Below are 22,810 nucleotides of genomic sequence, written 5' to 3' on the forward strand. Positions count from 1 at the left end.
TTAGAGCAGTTGATACAGATGGAAAAAATATGCAAGCTTTTTTGCACAGACATTTTTCAGGTAAGAAAACAGAAACAAAACACTTCAAACAGCTTATGAAAATTGGTCTCAGTTTAATTATCATCAGTCATCAGCCTGAAAAAAGAAGAGGTAGGAGTTAGTAGTTGTAAGATAGGGTGATATGTTAGCAAAGGGAGGAGGAGAGAAGTTCAGTAGCTCCTGTGAGAATACAGAAAAAGAAATAATTATCTCTTATGCAGCAATGAGGTAGGAGTGATGTTTGGCACAAGAGAAATCCTAAAGTCTTGATCTCATTGTATTTTTTTTTTTGTGGATTAAAGTTATGAGCTTCAATTCTTAGGCTTGTCTTTTAATCACAATTTGAAAGTTTTCCTTAAAGTCCAAGACGTAATGATTGTTTTCTGAATGTTCTGCTAATAGTAACAGCTCTTCCAGCAACTGTATTTGCAAGTCTTGCTTGAATATGTGCAAGTTACACATCTAAGATGCATGTATGTTGAATACCCTGCTGGATAAGCGGTAGATGAAGTTTACTGCACATTCAAAGGGTGACAAATAATATGTAAAGAAATATGAAGGAAGGTGAAGAAAGAGGGGAGAACAGTAGCAAAGGGAAGGAAGCCTTAGCTCCTGCTCTATGTCTTCACAGAGGGGACAAAATAATAAAAAGGAAGTTAGAAGAGAAAAGATGAGATAGCCAAACTCTAGCTCTATAAATGAATCTTGATAATAAAGATAGTCTAATGGTAAGTCTGGGACTTTGAAAAGTGAAGAGCTACATTTAAGAAAAGAAATTCTCCCAGGCACTCATTAATTACTTCCTTCTAACAAGAAACAGCATATGACTTAAAAAATGCACCCATTCTTACAAGAGGCAATGAGAAAAAAGGAGAAAGTTAATTAATTTATTGACATCAGAAGTTTTGTCAAAGTTTACTTAAAAGTTGTCTATTTAAATGTAGATGCAGACTAGTAGAAATGTGCTGCAAAAAATCTTTTTCTTCCTTACTAGTCAATAAGATAACATTGAAAAATCTGCTTTTAGCACTCTATTGTTTTCTGGAGGTCATTACTTGTTTACTTGGTTTTTTAATTGTTTATTCTAAGGCAGGTCAGAGTGAGTACCTTATCGTATCAGTAGTACAGGAATGTAAAAGCCTGATGGACAGTGAATTGAACTGGACCTAAAAAAAAATTTAAAAAATAGGCATTTAGTGGGCTTGGTTTTCAGTAGCATCTAAGATTTAAGCTTTCTGGGAACAGATAAGCAGGTCTGTCCTTGCTGTTCTCTCCTCACCAGAACTGAGGATTGATACATTTGTTGTGAGTTTCCATTCAAGTATTGTTTGTGATGTAATTCTGTGCTTTTGAGGAGAGAAATATAGAGAAACACTGTCTTCCTAGAGAGAATGTTCCAGAGGGCTTTGAAATTCCATTGAACTGGATGCAGTGTTGGATGTAAATAAGGGGACAAGTGGCCCTCTGTAGTTACTACCAAACAAAAGCATTCTGGATATCTGGATAAAGTATGGGAAAACACAATTGCTTTTATAAGTGTAAACTTGTCCCCTGCTGTTCTTATTCACTGTGAAATTGTCAATAAGCAATTTTTACTCTTTCATCAAGCATGATATGAATTTAGAGTAAAAAAATTAAGAGAGAGAGTGCAGTGTTAGACTAATCAAAATAACGTCCTTATTATGATGAGCTTAATAAGCCAAAAATGTATCTTAATTAATTATCTTTAAATCAGATGCTAAAAAAAAGTATCTCATTTCTAAGTGGGACCTCAGATTAACTAATTAGTTAATGTTTGCAAAGTGTGGTGAATATGTGGAAAGGGAGGGAGCTTTTTCTGTAGTGCAGGATCTGTGCTTAGGCTGGATGAGTGTGGTCTCAGCTGAGGCCCTGGAGTCTAGGCTTGCATACAGGAGAGAATATAACTTGGTGGTTACAGTCAGCTGTTGATAAAACATTACAGTTCTGAGCTCAGCTGTGCTACTGATGTACTGTGGCTGGCAGCAAATCTGTTTTGTTCCTCTATTATAGCAGAAGAGTTAAACTGCTTTGGTAGGGCAGTAAGGTTCAGTCAGCTGATGTGTATGATGCTCTTGAAAGGCCATTGAGTGATATTGAGCATGAATTTAATCTCTTTATATCAACTGTGACCTAATGCAGTCCTAAGAACTGTGCTTGTAGGGTGAGGGAGCCATGAGCTCTCTGTGGCATTCACAGTGCTGTGTGCATGCATGAAAACAGGCCTTTTGTTTTGGTGGCATACCCAATTGCTTTGATTTGCAGATATACAACTGAGGTGAAGTGACCACAGTACACAAGGAAGGATGGGAGAGATTAAAAGCAGAAGATACTGAGGGGCAGCTCTCAGTAACAGGCAAGCAGCACAAACTGATTGAAAAATGAGGGAATGCACAAGATGGGTTGTGACACAGGAAAGGGCAAAGTGGGGAACACATACTTAGCAATAGTACAAAAATTAATCTTTGATTCCTTCCTTGGCAAATGACAATACACCACTAGAAATTGTTTTCTCTCTGAGAACTACTCAGACTGGGAGGGGGAAAATTCATACATGATTTTATACTGTTATGGAGTAATTTGAGCACTTGTGAAGGACGGCAGAAAGAATTTATCTGTTCGATGATACCGGGTACATGAAAGGCATTATAACAAAGCAGGTATGTTCATGCACCACGAAATTGGCTCTTTCTCACATCCAGAAGAAGATGACACTTGCTGTATTTTCCACAAAAATTTGTGGCTGTTTGTTCTAGTTGTTTTCCCCATTGATTATCTGCCTCTGCTTCTACTCCTCTCTCCTCTACAACCTGCTCCCCTGACTCACCACTGACTGTTGCAGCACTGACGTGTATGTGTCAGGATTCTCAGTGACTGCCTCAGAGTTTGTGTTCTTGCCCAGCTGAGGACATCTCTTCCTTATTAGAATTTTCTATGAAGTCAGATACTAGCTTGGTCTCAGGCTCCTTCGAAAATTACCAAGTGAAACATAAAATACTAGTGCCAAAACAGTGCTCTGTGATGTCCAACTGACAGCAGCTTGAAAAGGAATCCAAGCCACAGCTCTTTTCCATATCCATTTACTCACTTCTCACTTCTACATGCTATGCAGCAGTATCATGCATTTCTCATAACCAATCTTATTTCCTACTTTAAGTTTAATTTTCCTTACTGTTGAAGTTCATTAAAATGATGAAAAATGTCACTTCCCATCTATGAAATAGTGTTTTACAATGTTGTCTATTTTAAATTCCTAAAATACATTTAATTTGTTAGCAATTTTTCCACTCTAAAGAATTCCTTGTATATTCAAGTGCAAAAAGGAAACTTCTATTATATTTTGTCTATTTATCAAAATTTCATACAATAGTCCAATGAAATCATGTACAACTTATTAAAGAGTTATTGATTAATTAACGTCAAGATTATTTCCCTTTCATTCATAATATTTATCTTTGCCTTAGTAAGGTCTAGGGCTAGAGGCCTGTTGTGATTTGGAAACAATAATTCCCATCTTTATACTTCAGTATATCATCATTTAGAATTCAACAGTGCCTACAAATAGCATCTAACATGCATTATTATGGATTTGTCAGCAATTAATTTAATCTTTTATTATATTGACAATTTATCTACCTTTTCTTCTCAACTGATATTTAGACCTGACTAATCTAATTACTCTTTTGTTCTTCAAGGCTTTGAACAACTTGACTCATCTGAGGAAACCAGGACCTCTGAAATGTTAATGCACAATGAAGTTGGCTAACAGGGAAAATAAATTCAGGTTACTTAAGTATCCTTTCCTTAAAATTCTACCTTCTTAAAATTTTGCTTTATATTTTAGCAATATTCTGGCATATATTCAAATGGAAGAATATGCCGTACTCACAGAAAGTAATAATTTAGAATTCATATCATGCTGTTTCACACTGGAAACAGCAGCCAGTCAGAGTTATGAGAAAGTACAGTGGCACCAGGAAACCTTACTCCTCTATGATGTGCAAAAAAACCCCTGTGAAAACTGTAATGGTTTGACATGAGAGCCACGTTAGAGTTTGACTGTCTTCCTGGGCACACAGAGATGAGGCTGAGTATTCCTTTTGCCTACCCATTCTCCTAATTATGGTGAAGGTAATTTCAATAGCTACCCTGCACAGGGAAAGGCTCAAATTTTCCTAAAGGCCACACATCCCCAGATCCCAATTTCTATGTGGATCTTGGAGAGGTTCAAATACTCTTATAAGGACAAAACCCATCCCCATAATTCCCACCACATATGCAGGACAGGGACCAAAGTTATACCTTCATCCTTATTACAGTTACTCTTTCTCTCTTCTTCTAGTCTTTACCCTTTTCTCTCACTATAAGTTCCTTGATCCCAACTCATTTACTCCCAGTATCTTAATTTACTTCTTTACCTCAGCCTTTGTACTCCTGCCTATACTCTTTTTTCTCAGTTCACCATGAAGATATTCCTGTACTCACTTTTCTAAAAAGGGCCTACTTCCCTATCTTCCCTTTCAAGAGTGTGGGAAGAGTGTGGGTCCTTTCTTGTGTGGGCTCCAGTACCATTTAGAAGATGCAAGAATCTGGCAAACCCAAAATAAAACATACAGCATATGAAACAATAATAGACACTGTTTGTAACAAAGAGCAATTTTACAAATTAATGAAATACATCAATTTTAAAATCGGCAATTTTAAATTGGCCCCTTTAAGTAAATCCAGCTTTCCTTTGAATGGTATTAAAAAATCTGATAAAGTGCTGTTAGTGTGAGGTGTGCTGTCAGGGGACATGACAGTGATAAGTTTTGAAGAGAAAGTGCAGACAAAGAGGTTTGATGAAGTAGAGCACATTTTCTTTGTTTCTGCTTAATTTGATGCAGCAGGGGATATAAATACGACTCATGGTACCTTGGTTCAAAGAAAAGGAGCGTAGCAATCTCTCCTCACACAAAATAAAATCCAGCTGAGCCATTACTTCCAAACAGATCTGAAAGTTTTTGATAGCTACTTACTTTTTATCTGAGGTGTGCTTGTCAACCCCCACATTTAGATCAATTTCATTGCATTTTAGCTTAATGTGATAAGGAAGGAATGTTTTTTCAGGAGAACCAGAGGTCAGGTTCAAGACAGTTTCTCTTTTATCAAACCTGGGCAGTTGGTAGCTAATCTCTTGCACCTTTGGTCCACAGTACAACCACACATAATTTTCAAGTGCCTTGTCAGGACAGCAGTAAGTCAATACACAAATTTTGTGCTGTCAAAAGGAGAGCAAAGACTTTTACAGACTGGAGGTTGTTGAACTGTGGGTTTTTTCCCTCTGACACACAAATGTTATGTTATCTCTCATCTCCCAGGAGATGAGTTTGATTTAAGGAGTGAAGAATTCCTTCTCAATAGCTACTGTGTTGAAGGACGGATTGTCAACAACCCTTGAGATGGTGTCTGAGCAAGAGATGTGTATTTCACTTCAGGTGATGTAATTCAAAACAGGCTGTAAGAATCAAAGGAAAGTAAAAAAAAAAAAAGGTAACAATCAAAGAAATTTAATAATCTACTGACAATATCCACTGCAAGTGAGGAATTTATCATATTAGCTATCATTTTTATCAGCATTATTATTTGATTGATTGATTAAAAGAAATCAATGTAGCTAGTGAATCAATACACTTAGGCAACATTTCAGATGTCACAGACAAGAAAAAAGAAGCAGTGACTATCTAAACCACATAGATCACATACTATCTTTAATCTGACTTTTTCACATATGCTATTAGTTTGTGGAAATGTGAATAAGTAGCAAAATGAAAAATACAAAAAACCCTAAATTTATCTCTAATTATATGTGGTTTTCATGCTGCGGACTAAGTTTATGCTTTTTATTGTTTGTTTCCTTTTGTTCTTTTTCTTATTGTAAATATTTTGAGACTTTCTGAGCTAATGGCATGCCTGATTTCTTCCAAAAGGTACTTCTAAGTTCACAGCAGGGAGCTTAGTTATCAATATCCTCTTCATTAACCACCTATTGTCAGGGAAATGCTGTGTTCAAAAACCACCAGGTTTGGGCTGAAGCTGTTTATCCATGGGAGAGAGAAAACACAGCAATGACACAAATTTCTCCTGTAAGCTCCATGCTCTGATGCTCTGTGCAGGAATGAGATGTCATGTTAAGTTCCATACCTAAGAAATATTTCATCCTTTGCTGAGTCTGCCAAAAAAGCAGTCATTAATGCTACAGGTGAACATAACCTACCCTCTAGAAACTTCTAGCTGACAGTCAAACAATTCCATACAGTCCAATATTGCTCTAGCAGGTAATGCAACCATGCTTATTGAATATTCCCTATAAACCCCACATCTGGGGAAATTCTGTCCTAGAAGAAGGACTTTTCAACGTCAGAAGCAAGTACAAAAAATGCTCCATACTACCTTTTTCATGTATAGAAACAATGTACAGATGAGGTAGAAATTGAATCTTACTCAATCCTTTCTTCAAATTCTCTAAATTCTTTAGCTGATCCCATCTGAAAAACCCTGAGGTCTACTCCACCTACTGGGATCCAACCCATTGGGAATCCATCTTTTGATGTTGGCTGCAACTTTCCATTGGAACAGCCACTGTAACAGCTAAGCTTGTGAAGACTCTTTGAGAAATCTCTGCAGATATGTGGGCTGTGGGAACTCTGGTGAGGACAGCTTGGCAGTACCACAGAGGGTCTCTGCAGTTACTCACTCCAGCCTCACTCATAGGTTTGGAAAGAGAACTGTTAAAAAATTAGACATAGCTTTTTTCTTGCTATCTATAGGTCTTCAGATACCCTAAAAAAGAGCAAAAAAAGAGAAGTGTGTGAAAGTGGTGACCATTTTCTACCCATAGAAGGAAGCACTGTTCCAAGCAACCTTTGGTTGTAGAGAAGCACTGATACCAGATGAGAAAAATGGCAGAAGGAATTTAAAAGTTGATACACAGAAGGATTGTGGCCTCCTTGATGTTAATTTTCACATGCTTAGAAGGTGGGCCCTGAATAAGGAAGGTCTTTGACTATATCTGCTGACAAATGTACACTTTTTTATATCACTGCCTTTCTATTATACACCTATTTCTGTACTGTTAATTGCAGCACTGGGCTTTGAGGCAAGGTGAAATGAGGTCTCTTTACTAGGCTAAGTTTTGCTATAGCAGTTTCTGATAGGAAAAAGTAAGAGTGACAGAAATTTGCTTCAATGTGGAAGATATAAAATATAAAGTGATATTGGTATAGCAAAATCATAAATTGCCAGCTACAGAGATTCATTTGTTAAGCAGCCTGATTCAACCTGGTACAAATTCAGAGCTGCTTATCAGCAACTCAGTGTTTGAAATCCCAACCACTGTAACAGGACAGTTTGACATTGCTTTATCTCACAAACCTCAGTTCCATGGGACCCCTCCCTACTGCTAATGAACTAAAATAAGGAAAGGCACCATGCTTTTAAGTCCAAAAGGGAATCAAAATGCAAAAACCATGACAAATTATTAATATAATTCATAATTTTGCAGAGACAATGTATATTTCAGGTAAAGCTAAAAAATTAAAGTGAACCTAGAAATGTTTTCCTGTTTAAAAGACAGTTGTGAGAAGTATTTTTCTCAGTGAACTTAATTTTTTTACCAGAAATTTTGAACCATTTGGTTTGGGAGGAAAACTTGAATGCAAACAGCTGAAAGAATCCAGTGGATCGGTATCCTGGTGGCTAAGGGGCTTAAGTGCATGTCGGTATGAAATATGGGAAGAAGTGAAGGGAAGTGCAACTGTTCAGTCTGAGGGAGGTTAAAGAGCTATAAAATCATAGTTTTCAATTACCAAGTAAATGGCTATAGAGAAAATACATGGGAAAAGGCCAGTGTCTTCTTGAAAGTGCATAGCAAAAGGAGTAGAGGCAACACTCACAAGCTGCAGAAAGGGAAATTCCAAAGAGAAGAAAAAAATTCCCCTAAAGGAGTTTGCTTAAACACTGTACCCAGCTGCCCAAATAAGTTGTAGAATTCCTGCCAATGGACTCAAAATTCCTGTGTACAAGTCCCAAAGCTGCTCTGACAGCACAGGTTTATCATGTCCTCCAAAGTCCCTTCCAAGAAAGTCTCTAAATAGTATTTAGAATAACTTCAGAGTTTCTGAATGTCAAAGTACAAGTGAAATAGCTGCATTAATGAAAGGCAAGGTCAAAAGGTACTACAAATGCATACAGCTATGTAATCACAAGCTCTCTGTCATTTCAGCATGAAAAATTAATTTAATTTCCTATGAAAACTGGGTCAGAGACAAATTGCTTCATGGATAAAGCTCAGTTTATTTTTTACTACATCAAAATCCAAAGCACAGTTTATCTAAAAATAGTTTTGGGGGAAAAAATTGTGGTTTTGCACTAACGCTCAGTGTTCTAGAAAACAAAACATCCTCTGACATGTTTTTATACATAAGAACATCTACTGAGCTGATAAAATATTGATTCAGCCTATAACTGACAGTGTTCAGCTTCAAATGCTCTGCTTCCAAGACGTGAAGACTACTGGGCAAGTCTAAATAACCTGAAGGATGAAGAATTGATCAGCCACTAAGAAGAGATAGTGAATAGGCTAACAACCTGAAACTAAAAATTTTGTATTTTCTGTAATTCAGTCAGTTTATTAGGACAAAGCCAAACATTTCCAGTAGTGCTGTTCATTTGCATTTATTCACACTTTTATATGCTTACATTTACTATAGATTTAAAAAGAAAAAATAGTCCATGTACTCTTCATTGAATGCACTGATGCCACCCTACTATGAAATTAAAAACATGGTTTTATTCTGAAAATAAACTCAGATCCCTTCTGTTCATAGGTTAATATTATTATTAAAAGGGAATTTAAATTGGGTCATACTAATTTAAAAAAATATAGCTGTTTACACTGAGGTGCTGAAATGAAAATAACGACTTCAATGGAAAATCTATCACTTGATGACCTCAATGTCCATCATTTGACCAACCAAGATTTAAATAAAAAATAAAAAATAATATGCATTAGCAATAGCATCAATAGGCATAGAACATAATTCAGTTTTTGCCTGTTAAACCATAGCATTTAACCACAGAGTTGGCTCACTGAAGAAACACTATAGACAATCATGATGTACAGGTAGATATACACAGGTGGGTGTATATATATATATATATATATCTCTGTATGTATCTATATATAGAGAGAGAGACAGAGAGAACATACACCTGTCATTATATATATGTTGTAAACATGTTTAATGTGTTTGTCTTATACAGTTGCTGCAGTGCAGCATCATCTAAAATAATATGAGCATAATCAAATAAGCAACTTCTGTCACACAGAATTTTTTATAATATCTTGTTCTTTGAGTTAGCAAAATTCTGTGTTAGTCTGTTACACAATGGTTGTTACTGGCTTTTGTAGCAGTAAAATCCAGCCCCATCGGTTTCTAAAAGTGAGCTGAGTCATATGGTCTATTTTTTCTGAATTATCTGTGCCCATCTCTCTAGGAACTACAGAAACACAAGACTGTACAGTGCCACTCCGTCACTTTTCTTCATGTCCTTTTTAAGATCTTTTCACTGAGAGCCTCGCATTTTTCTTCAAGCAATATGCATCTACTGTGACACTGCTTTTTTTCCTGACAAATCATTTCTGCAAAATTCATTAGCATTTCAAATCATCTTTCTACATCTTTGAGTTCCTTTTCCCTTTGTAATCACCCTGTTTCATGCTAAGGAGAAAAACACATTAATTATTTATTCCTCAGTTTAATGCAATGATGAATAAAGAATAGCCAAATGGCTGCAACTTACACTTTGCAGTACAGGAAACACTGAAAGAGGATTAATTTCACTCACTATTATTCTCCAGCGTGAGTTCTCTATAGCAGCTGCATTAAACATTCCGTGTAGCTCTTCTTTTGCAGGTAGTTGTTCCACAGAATACTTTTTCTCGCATCAAAAAGAAAACAGATGCAGTTTTAGCAGGATGAAAAATGGTTTCTCTTACGCAAGACTTATTATTTCCGAAGATTAAGACCCTCTCTTACTAACTTAAAAATACATAACAGAAGAGGATCCCTCACAGATAGTCACAGAAATACTCAGAGAGGCCGTCAGTGATTGTTGATAAAATTATTTTCAAAATTATTGAGCTTCCAGTGGTTGTAGATAAAATTACTTTCAAAATCACTAGATGAAATTAAACTCAAAAGGAACTGTATTTTAAGAAAAAAGGTTTACTTAAAATATTAACAGCACGTAGGTGGGAAATCCTTGGTGAATAGTTTTTACTTCATAACACAGGAACACATTTGTAATGGTAAAGAATTTTTTATGACAAGTAGACCATAAACCATAGTTTAAATAGTTCTTCATCATAGGGCTACCTTTCATCTTAAAATATTTAATATTGTTAATATTTAAAGGATGGTTTTAACTTGAAAATAGTAACATTTTTTACACAAGGAATAAGAGATTCCTCTCTAACCAACACAAAAGCACTCAAACCCCATAGTCAGCCTGAATGGGGAAGTTAGGAAAAGCAGAAAAAAGTGCACCAACTAAAAATGTAGAACAAAAATTCTGTTTCATGCTATGAGATGAACACACTTTTAATTGTAATGAATTAAGTAATGCAAAGGCATTATGTCATATGTCCAAAGAACAGTTTTGGTCTTAAGAGAAATTTCTTAAGAGAGTTTTGGTCTTAAGAGAACATATTCCTTGGCCTTCCTGTTTCCATGATCAATTAATTTTATATCTTCAAAAGTTGCATTGTGCTATCTAACTTAGTCAGCTTTAAGGACAAAACTCCTAGCCTAAATCTATTTAGCCTGGAAATTTTTTATTCTGTGCATTAGAATTTGTAGATTGTCCACTTAAATATTAATGAGTTTGTCACCAATCCACGTAATTAAAGAACTAAACAGCATTTCAATTACTTCTGGCTTTCTGAGGACAAGAAATTGAACCAAGTTCAATATTATGATGTAAAACCTTGCACTTGTTTCAAGCAGCTCATTCATTATAGTGAGTATATCATCATTGTTATTCACACTCCAGCGAGATCTCCAAATGGCAGGGTATATATCATTCAAGTTGATATTTACAAAAGAAACACCACGTGCTGTGGAAAAGAACTGGGGAAGAAGTCTTTCAGTGATTTTTTTCCTGTGAGAAACTTACTATTCTTGTCTCACTGTAAAAAATGGCAAAACTGACAGTACGATTCAGCCATTGTTTCTTGCAGCCATTTGCCAAACAAAAAAGGTAACATAGGAACTATTTGTAATCATGTTTCTGAAAATATTTAGACAGATGGTATAGTGACAAGATGTTGGTAACTGCATGTTTGAAAGAAAGCATACTTTCAAAAATCATCTTAGTCCACCCATTTACAACAGCAGCTTAGCATAAACAATATTGCTCACATATATGAAAATTTCAGAAAATATTTCACTTTAAAAATCTTCAGAAATTTCCCTGCCATAATTGAAAGCAGACATTGTTAGGTAGTTACATTTACTGATACAGGAAATAATTATAATAAAATAGTCAAACAGGAGCCATGAGATACCCACGCTCTTCTGAAAATTGATTAATAATGCAGCAATGTATAATCCTTTCACTGTAAAATCTAACATTTATGTAGCATTTAGTAATATTGAATTTGACATAATTTTTATCCCTTCAATAAATGTTGAAGAGATAACAGCCAATCTCTATCAAAATCTGTAATAAAATTTCCCAAGTTCTTCAAGGAAGACAGGACTTCAATAATGTGTCTCTGGGAAAGGGCCACTGCTGAAAACATTTACCATAGGGCCAAAACCACTATGAGAATATGAGAGATAAAAAAAGGTAGAGTCTTAGGGAACAGAAAAGATGACCTGGAAAAAGCTAGGAGAACTGAGATTAATCCAAATTTCACTTCAGAACATTTGCAATGCCTCTCTGACTGGAAGAAAATATCTTTAACAGAACCCAAAATTTTCACTGATGTTCTAACATAATTCTAAATATATTTATTTTAAAAATGTCTTACATTTTATATCAGCAATTTCATATTAACAGTACTGAAATAATTTGAAGTAGTAATTCAAAAGTGATGCATTTGTTATACATCTGAGTTCCACCACAGACACTCACTGATTTCAAGTTTTTGTGAAATGGAGGCATGCGAACATATCAATCTATGGCTCAAAAGCTCTCTTCATCCCAGTGAAGTGCTTGGAATCTTATTAAATAAATCTGCAATGTCTGCATCAGTCAGGGTAGCTCTGAGTTCATTACAAAAACTGTAAGGGGAGACCATAATAACTGAAAAAACATGAAACAGATCAGCAAATAGTAGTTAATAACATGAGCATACATATATATAGAATTCATATTCAGAATGTCACCAGAAATTTCATAAGTCTATGTGACTTTAAAGTTCATTTTATTCATGGTACTATTCAAATTATAAAGTGCATTCCTGACACACTAATAACAGAGAATAATGCTCCTAGAATGAATGCCAACAGAGTGATTTTGTCTGTACATTTTCAAGCAGAAACTCTATCAGACAGATAGAATAATGTCAAATAAATCTGCAGGTCAATGAGTACAAAGGAAATGGATACTCTTGATAGAGAAGTATCATGGATCCATATGAAAGTAACATTTTCTTGCTCCACGCTGTGGATATATCTGTGCCATCATCCATCAGTTTTAGAGATAAGAAAATTACATTTCTGTATCTAGTAATTCTTCCACTTGTTTTTGATGCTGCTAGAAAGTGGTTTATACCTGCTGTGCAGGTGACAGTGCTTTGGAGACAGCAGCACTATGGAATGTAATGATAGTACAATAGGAATTTCTAACTATTTTTCTTTAGACAGTCAAGGAAATCACAAGGCATCCTTAAGACTGCCCACGTATGTTTGCTCAGCCACACAATATAGGCACTGTTATGAACATGTAGGACTCATGAGCACAAAAAACACATCCTCAAGGAGGAAACAATCAAGAAAAAAGATTAATTGAAAACTTATTTCCAAATTACTTTGAACATTAGAAGACCATAAGTTAAAAAGCCATTAATCATATTCAAAATTAATCTTAAAGATTTACTTTTGTTTTTTGAAGATCTGATAGGTTTTTCTTCCCTTCAGTACTTGTTTATGCATTCCTAGTGAATTTATTCCAGTTCTGAGTTCCCTAAAGTCTTCTCAGCAAGCCGACAACATCTTCTTCAGCTAACACACTTCAATTACATAGAGCTCATCACTTTGCTGGGAATAGATATGCAGCATACTAAATAAGGGACAATAAAAACTTCTCAGCTCACTCTCTGCTCAGTTGAAAAACACTGTTTTGGTCTAAACTTTACACCAGGGAAGATCTGCCAGGTAAAGCAGAGGAGCCAGTTCAGTCCACAAAATGGTTTGGTACAGAGTGCTGACTTAATAACGTCTAAAAGTGGAAAGAACAGTGCCAGCAGGGATGGAAAAGTAAACAGGTGTCACTGCAGGAGAGAGTGATATGCAATATTCTTACTGTGATATCAATATTCTTACTGCCTCCATTTCAGGAAATCATAAGTGGACTTATGAAATTTCATGATAAGGAAGAAAATCAGCAAGTCAGAAAGTAGAAAGACCTGCTACTCTCTGTTAAGTCTGAATATTAAGATATAGCTATTGTATCACTATTAGCAAAGTCAGACAAGTGTCAAGGTCAGACAGATGAAAGTGCCATGAAATTTTCTGGAATAAAGCTTGGAAATCAAGTTCTCTGTTCACAAGGCCAGGCAATATGTACTCTAGTATTCCTGACTCACAAAAACTTGATTTTGTATCTAATTTTGCATAGTTTGTGTGTATAATATAATCTATGTTATTTTCCTCAGTAGCAAGTGATTTATTTTTCTTTTTAAATTCTAAATGAAATGTGTTTTCTTGTTCGCAAATTCAGAACCACAGAAGTATTTGTCTCAGCTGATTACAATTTAGCATGACATATCTGGATTTATTTCAAAGATGTACTTTTTTTTCCTTTTTTTTTTTTCTAGTTAATTAAACCAAGAGAAAGCCTGCAATGTTTTCCAGCTAAATTATTGCTTCCCAACATACATCATATATACTTATTTTTCCAAAATATTTGTAGTTTAGGAACAATCAGCACTTGCAATGGTAGTAAATATAGTGCTAATTTAGATCTGTATGCAAGGCATAATTGATTTTATTTACAGTTTGCATGAGTTTGCCTTGAGTAAATCAGTAAGGAATATTCTGATCCAAACACTTTCCTGAGAGTGCTTTGCTCTCCTTTAAGGACACCACAGTTTCCATATCAGCCAGTAGTTTAGAAACCTCCCCAGGGAAAATAACTAAAACAAACAGTAACTTTTCTATGAGTATAAAGTCATCTTTTTTTCTGTCAATTCAAAGTCTTCTTTATTAAAGTTCTGCCTGAGGCCTTAAGGTAAATTTCCAGCAATAAAATTATGTATTACAGTCAAAACTAGACTGCTAGAAATTCTTTAAAGTAAAAAACAAGCATTGAGAAGAGGGGAGAAAGAGGGACAGGAAGTGAAGGTCAGAAGCCAATACTCAAAAGACATCCAAAGATATGGAAACCCTAACCTTCAGTAAAGTATTTCTTCCGTATGTTATCAATGCAGAAATTAAAATACATTGTGAACTGAGGTAACACAATCCACCAATTTCCTCCTTCACTATACAGCTGAATGTTATTCCAAAAGTTCTGAAAAAGGAAAACCACATAAACAGCATTCCCCTGAAAAAGGATGTGAAGCATAAGGCAGTGCAGAAACTGAACAAATATCAACAGCAATGTGATGCCATGAAAAAGAAATTATTGCTTACAGCTATTACCAGGTAACACTCTTAAGGAAATTGCTTCACTCTGCTCAGTACTGGTAGAGCCCCACCTGGGTTATGAAGCTGACTGCTAACCATTGTCATGCATACAAGATATGCAACAACTGAAAAGACTGCAGAGAATAAAACACCATCCCCACATGATCTACAAACTATAGTGCAAAGAAAATGGAATCTGTTTGTTCTACGGAGAGAAAAAAGAGCAAATATTAAAAAATTATCAAAGACTTAGTATTTTAGAAAATAAAAGCACAAAACTTTTGCAAGTGTTCTCTGAATATGATTTACAATAACGTTTGAATTATGGCAAATGTTTCTAATAGACGTTAGAAAACATCTTGCAGTAGGAGAACCAAGGGCTAAACAGTTGCCTGAAGGAAGCACTATCATTTTGGAAATGGTTGTATAATAATTCAGGAATTATGGCAGGCTGGTGAGGATTGGTGTGATAATATATTGATACTCTTCCAATCTTATTTATATTATTCAATGAATAAATATGTTCACATATGTACAACTACATATTGCTTATTCACATTTCCAAGAAAGACCTTTCTTATTTGAAGAAAAAAAGAGCAAAAGCATGAATACAGTGATAACACTGCAAAACCCCAGGCTCAGTTCTTGGCTTTTGTCAGATTAGTGCACTTTATAAGTTTTAAAATCATGGCATGAGATAGCAATTTCACAGTTGTTTTTCAAAATATACTTGTGAAATTCAAATAATCTGTTTTATTGTTAATATTCCTGCCACAATACATCTGATAACTGCAAATACTAACATAACTAATCCTGCTCACATATCATGGGCAGGTCTAATATTTTACTAGTTTTACTGAGTGACATTATGCCACCAGCAATTAAGTACTCTTCCTGATGATTCCAAACAGAAGTTCTACTGAAAGTAAGATGACACAGTATGATCTCCTGATACTAAGTTGTGTGTGCATACATTTTAAGAAGGAAGGTAAGTTCATAAAATTATTAAATTCATAGGTTTTGTCATGCTGCTTTATTTCAGAGCGGATAAAACATGAGAATAATATATTTTAATTGGTGATAAGATAGATTGTAGAGCTATGTAAAAAGGAGTATAGATTATAAAGGGAACACTTCAGTCACATAAATATTACTTTTAAAAGAGGTGCTTGATCCTATTCACCCTCTAACATCCTTAGCAGACACTAATTGTCATGTTGATATCACAACATAAACTGGCCAATTCAGGGCCTTCACTTTTGCGAAGTGCATTGTCCTCAATATCTGATCCTCTTAGGTTTCTATGCTGATTTTGCAAACTTTGCAAAACTATTACTTTGATCCTGCAGTCATAAGGGAGCATATGGCTGCTTAGGTTTTGAACCAAGACTTTCCACATTTAGCTTCATTTCCTCACAGTACCTACTACATTTCCGAAGTTTTATTAGGTTCAGATTAGTAGATTGATCCAGCTTGACTGTGAAGTGGAGCTGTGTGGCAGAAAAAGGAATCTCCAGTTTCAAAATACTACATTGGCTAGCAGTTTTCAGCTGATAGTATTTGTACCATCTGTCAAGAAAACAACAGAACAAGCTGGATGTGTTGCTTTTCCTTGGGAAGCAAACATGACATGTGAGGTGAAGATCCATATCTTTCACCTGTTTCGGGTTTGCTGACACCCCCATGAGTCCTACATGCCCCCTTTCCTTTCTGTGGATATCAGGAGTAGAGAAGAAGCCTGTGGGAACTGCCCAATTTATATTGAGATGTGGGTGTTCAAAAGCACACTTGGAAACAGTAATATCCAAGACTATCAAACAGTGGATAAAATGGCAAAAGAAGCTAACTGTGGAAAACATTAAAAGGTTAGTTTTTCACTATGACTACACATGTTTACAATTCATTGGGATGGTTTTCTGTAGTTTTGTGTCTTTGCACTAGTGAAAAACTGACTGGAAGCCTGTTCCAGACTTACAACCGCAACGTTGTCCAGTCAGTGTATATACAATTTTTAGTAAGAACTGACATAACTATAGAACGGAATCTACAAAGGGAATAAAACTCCAAAAACTAGAATATTCAAGAGTGAGAAAGGCAGAATAACAACCAGTGCTTACAAGCAAATAATTGAGAGATTCAAGCTACTGTTAAAATGCAATTTTTCAACAATAAGGAGCTACTAAGCTATTCTCTGAAATCTCAGAAAATCTAAAAGTTTAAGTGAACATAAAAATCAACCTTTCTTTTTCATTAGTATTCAGCATTCAATTTGTCCTAATGCGGATTATAACTTATTCCATGCAATCACTCTCCTCCTTTATAGAACAGCATCAAAGTTCCCTAAACTTACTTTATTTTAAAAATATCCTTCTTTTTATCAGGCAAAAGACACCAAAGAATGTACAGAAATTGTATGTACCTTTAGACAGGAAAATTCCATGAACTAAGAAATTCAGTTTGGAAGTACATCTAGTCAAAACTCTTCCAAAAACAAATTACCAGCTTTCATCAATTATTGTTTTGAAGAACAGACTGTAGACATTACCTTAAAGTTGAGTTACAGTGCTAATATTTATTGGCAGTCACTGCCCTTCTCACAGTCAAGACAGTGATTTTTCAGTTCTCTGTCTGCTTTTTCACTATTAACCAAGCATTACTCAGCACAGAAAGGTAATGTTTTTAGGAGCTGATTTATCCCTGCAAGTCTGGAGGCTTTGGTATCAGGAACCTTCAAGGACAGTCAAAACTAATTGAACACAGGTGGAACTGCAAGATGAGTTATGTACCAACAGGGATGGCAGTCCTGAAAAGTGCAACCTGACTGGTAATTAAACACAAGTGTGTGTCAGCTTTTTGCTTGGGGTTGAGAAGTAATAGTCACACCTCTTGTTTATCTAATTAATTCCTGATAACACTCTGATTGCAGCACTGAAGCAGTAAGCATGTGAGGTCACCTAATTGAGAAAGAAGTTTTCTTACAGTGTTAACATGCATTTTTTGAACCCTGCAAACATCTTGTCTTTTAGAAGAATACATCTGTATAGAATTGTGTCTGACAAGAATTCCTGAGTATATATATATATATATAAACATATTTTCCTAATACAATTACATGATCTGATAGAAATTAATCTCAATTCCATAATTTATTCTCAATAACTGTTTGCAGACAGCATAAGCAAAATAGTATGCATGTGAGAAAAGGCTATTTACTGCTGTAACATTTAAATATCTAGAGACTTTAAGCACTATAATGAGTGTTAGCAGAGACATATCAAAGATAAAATAGACACCTATTTTTTCAGTTTCTATTACACTAATCAGTAAAGCTATTAATTTCCCAAAGTGCTTAAATGCATAAGGCAGAACTGAATTAAGTAAATTGCCATGATTAATTGTGTAGATACTTCTCAAGCCTGTATTTTGGCTGACCTTCATGATTTTATTGGCAGTAAAATATCCAGTGTCACATACAGAACTGGTTGAATAGTTGACTGCAGGTGTTGGAAGAAATTTTCAAATGTACAACATTAAGATAGGAATCAAACACCTGCCTTCATATTTACCTACATATAAGACCACACCTCTGACATTTAGATTCTATATTTCAGCTCCCAAACATGGATTTTGGTGCCTTCAGTTAGGCATCAAGATATAACAAGTTGTGCTAACTTTTTAGCACACTTTCTAGCTAAATTTTTTGTATTTTTCTTCTAGAATGCATTCTTCTTCATGTGAGCAGATCTCTAGCTAACAAAGAAGTTGCAACTTCTTGGTAAGTTTCATTTACCAAATGGCTTTCAAGGATGTGGGTATTAATGTGCTCTATAGCAAATGCTAGTACTTCTCATTATAATGCCACTATCCCTTTAGAAAAATTTATCTGGCTCTTCACAGAAAATATGACTTCTTGTAATTGAATTAAATCCAAAAGTGTGTGTCTGTTTTGTGACTTGAGTTGAGAAGAGAGTGTTAATGTATCAAACCCCTCCAGATATAAGACCATGTACATAAATAGATCAGTGAAAACGATGCATATCTCAAATTAGATTTAGCCCTTGTGCCTTTCATTTTTAGCATTAGCCATCTCAAAATTCATAGAAAGATGTCAAGTAAGAAGTACTGGATTAAGTATCTTTAACTTTTGCAATGATAAATATATAGCCAACACTTATGAAGTGAATTGGACATATTAAAACACTAACTGATTCTAGAACAATCTCTTTGGTATTATTCTCCTCTAAGGCAAAAAAAATAGAAAACTGCTAAAGTTCCTGAAGCACCCTGAGGTTATTGTGAAGCCGCAAATCTCTAAAGTGAACATTTCTTCATCCCTTGAAGTACAGCTACTGGAACAAAAGCACTGTTCTTAAAATGACCTTCTGTTAAGGATATATTCTAAAACATTTGTCTACTTGCTTGTAAGGTAACAGGCGGGAGAAATTAAAGTATTTTATTTTTCAAAAGCCATTATTTATAGAGAAAATCATAATTCACTAGAGCAGCAATGGACAGATGGAGAATTCATCATGACACATCCAATTGAAACGTTGGTGCATCTGTCATTTGCTTACTCCTGAAATCACAGGGTAAGGAATTCACAAAATAAACCCTACATAGATGGCAAGAAGGCAATGGCAATCCATCATCATGTGAATAAGATTTCCAAACAACTTCTTACTTACTAAGGTGCAGCAGCCCATAATACTACATTTCATGGATTCTCAAGGGCTCAGGTATGATGCTTGTATTCTTCTTTGTGAAATTGGTGAGGCTAGAGACTAATAGGTGCCATTGATCCCTGCTCTGTATGCTGATATATATAAATCTTCAGGGAAACTGTATTGCAGCCTTTCAATAAATAAAGTGAGCTTATAGAAAGGTGGGGACAGACTTTTTAGCAAGGTCTGTGGAGACAGGACAAGAGGTAAAAACTAAAACTAAAAGAGGGTGGGTTTAGCTAAGATATAAAGAAGAAGTTTTTTACAATGTGGGTATTGAAACACTAACAGATTGCCCAGTGGTGGTAGATGCCCCTATCTCTGGAAACATCCAAGGTCATGCTGTATGCTCAGCCCACTCCCATTGAAGAAACCCTGCTCATTGCAGGGGTGTTGGACTACACATCCTTTAAAGGTCCTCCTATCCAAACCATTCTATGATTTATTTTGAATTTCAAAATAAAAATATTTTAGAATACAGAATAATTCTCTCTGTATGCTTGTAAGATGATGAGAGCCTCCAGATATCTGTAGTAATGAAACACCACTGCCTCATGACCAGTTCTTCTAACCTGAATTCCACTGAAAATCTACCACTCAAAGAAAAATACAGCCACCATTTCTGTTCTTACTCTCTTACGTATGGGGAGTAAGCATCATGACTTGCACAATTTAAGGTCTCTTTCTCATAGTCATGTTCACAGTAACTAAATAGAACAAAAATAAGTCATAGATTAAAGATATATTCTGTTAGCTGTCTCAGAGGTGGCATGGTTTAGAGTGAGATTCAGTTTGGATGCAGGTGAAGGTTGTTATAATGGATTTTGTCAAGATAACTTCACATGGTACCAAGAATTGAATTTCTACAGAAATCACAAGTATGCTTAAACATAAACTAGAAATGCATGAGACTGTGTTCATGAAACCTTGCTCTGACACTTGATTGGCATTGCATCTGGTTTACCTAAAGCCATCTGAAAAAGGCAGAAAACTCTTGCAAGTGATATTTGGTAAGGTACAAAAAAACCCCAAACAATTTCCCTGGTTCTCTCACAAAAAGCAGCATTCTATAAAATGGTTCTTGTGAAAAGAGGTTGAGAAAACTCTTTGTTGAGTCAAAAAAGATGTAGAGGCTTTAATTCTCACTTCATCTACTTAAAGTCACAATGCAGAAAAGACAGAGCTGGCCTCTTCCCACTGGTGGAAAAGTCAGGCACAAACTGTTTTATAAGGAATATCTTTAGAAAAAAAACAATATATTTGTAATGCCTAATTAATACCTGTTCGTCTTACCAGATTACTAGAACATGGGGAGTTACTTCACTCTTAACCATCACACACAGCAAGGCGCACTCAGTTCTGCCCTTTGCGTTTTATTTGGTCTGAACTGGATAGAAATGTAAATAGTTCTGAACCATATTAACTAATGCATTAAAATGCATTTGTATATCATTGTCAAAAAACTTACAACAAATTTACTACCATTTTACTTATTTTTACAACCTAACTTCTTAATCAATATCTATAAACCTTTGACATCTTTCACAATCAAAAAACCCTGCTTTAAATTAAGAGGGTTTTATCTTTACTAACGAACAAATAAGGTAAAAAAAAAATTTCTGAATAGTAAGATCATTGCTGTATGAGAACAGAAACGGAATCAACTTATATCAAAGTTCCAAACTTTAGTATTTAATCCATGAACTTCTACAAAGCTTTCCAACATGGTCAATGGTACATGATTTGAGGGAGCATCTGGTACCATAAACTAGTACTACAAAAACATGAAAATTATACAGAACTCCTAAAGAGTGCATTTAATAATTCTCATCATACTTGGAAATTCCTAGCTAGGTATTCCCCTTATGTATCTAATTCCCACCCACTTTTTTTCAGGACTGCATCTTTATGGTGGGATTGGACTGTCATGCAATTTTCACCTTAGGTTTCTACATCACCACTTCATGCCTATACTCTGCATGGTGAAAACCAGGATGACCTGAGATGGTCTCACATTTTCAGTGCAATCTGATTCTGTCTCATAACTCTGTAACTATATCTCCAATGTCCTGTCAGTCTAGTCCAAGTCAAGTTTCAATCATGTGTGGCCTTTTTTCTCAAGTACTTAAAAATTGCCTTGACTGGACCACTTACTGTTTGCCTGTTTGACTCCACCTCACAGTAATTTCTGTTGGAGCAGCCATTCCTCTACTTTCTTGCAAATATTTAATGGCACTCCAAAATAGCTATATTTCCTAGAGTAAATATCCCCCCAGTGTAAGCATTTCCAAATCCTTCTACATTAACTTCTGGAAATAAATAGAAATATAGATTTTAAGCAAGTGAATCAAATGCAAAATACATGCTAATTTGGCCAGTCCACTAGTGCACACTGCAAACATTATTTCTTGCACCATATCTCATAACAACCTCATGGCTCAAAGGGAGAAAGGTTGTGAATTTTTTGTGCTTCTAAGCACTTCAGTTGAGTTGATACATATGTAAGGTATTTAACCAAGGGGAGAAGTACAGCAATGGCTAAGCAATAAAATGGCTGACTGAAGCTTGATCTTCAAAGAATAATAAAACTGTGGAAAAAAGATTGTTATCTGTTTCATTGCATAATGTACCTTTAGTTAGGAATATTGGTAAAAATAGACCAGCAATTAGGGGGGAAAAAACCCAACCAGGAATTATCAACACAGACAGTTACTCCACTGAATGTAAATTATTTAGAAGATTCAAGGTGCCTGAATATTTCTAATGAAATAAATTGGAATAATAAAAGCCCTGTCAAAATATGTTACGTTTCTTCAAGAATCTACTTTAAAAAGAAATGTAAATCTAATGAACAGTCTTCCTTGTAAAATCAAAATTATACTAAGCGAAAGTGAAGTTTGCAGCAGTTTTATGCAGTAACACATTATTTTCTTCACATGTAACAAAAGATGGGAACCTTGATCTCCAAAGAGATCACTGTTCAAGCTTAGCTACAGGAGTAAAACTCTAGCTCCACAGCATACATACACACACTCATCCATTCAAAGGGATGGGTTTTGCCTCCATGAAAACCTGAACACTGAAGTTGCATGTGTCTAGGCATGATTCTTTTCATTGCTGTTTTTTCTTTTTACA

The 22,810-nt window shown here is 35.3% G+C and overlaps 1 protein-coding gene and 1 long non-coding RNA gene across 5 annotated transcripts in view; one reads left to right on the forward strand and one right to left on the reverse strand.

Moving 5' to 3' along the window:
• PLD5 (phospholipase D family member 5) overlaps positions 1-22,810 on the reverse strand; it is a 334,219-nt gene that overhangs the window by 211,113 nt on the left and 100,296 nt on the right. For all 4 annotated transcript variants that reach the window (XM_064414641.1, XM_064414645.1, XM_064414642.1 and 1 more), the window contains one exon: positions 9,946-10,032. The gene's annotated coding sequence lies outside the window, so the exon portion shown is untranslated. The remainder of the gene's footprint in view (positions 1-9,945; positions 10,033-22,810) is intronic.
• Positions 17,893-19,682, forward strand: LOC135298208 (uncharacterized). The gene is made up of 3 exons (XR_010360221.1): positions 17,893-18,023; positions 18,672-18,729; positions 19,543-19,682. It is a non-coding gene; the product is annotated as an uncharacterized LOC135298208 (long non-coding RNA).

This window comes from Passer domesticus, chromosome 3 (genome assembly GCF_036417665.1).
Source record: "Passer domesticus isolate bPasDom1 chromosome 3, bPasDom1.hap1, whole genome shotgun sequence".
Classification (NCBI taxonomy): domain Eukaryota; kingdom Metazoa; phylum Chordata; class Aves; order Passeriformes; family Passeridae; genus Passer; species Passer domesticus.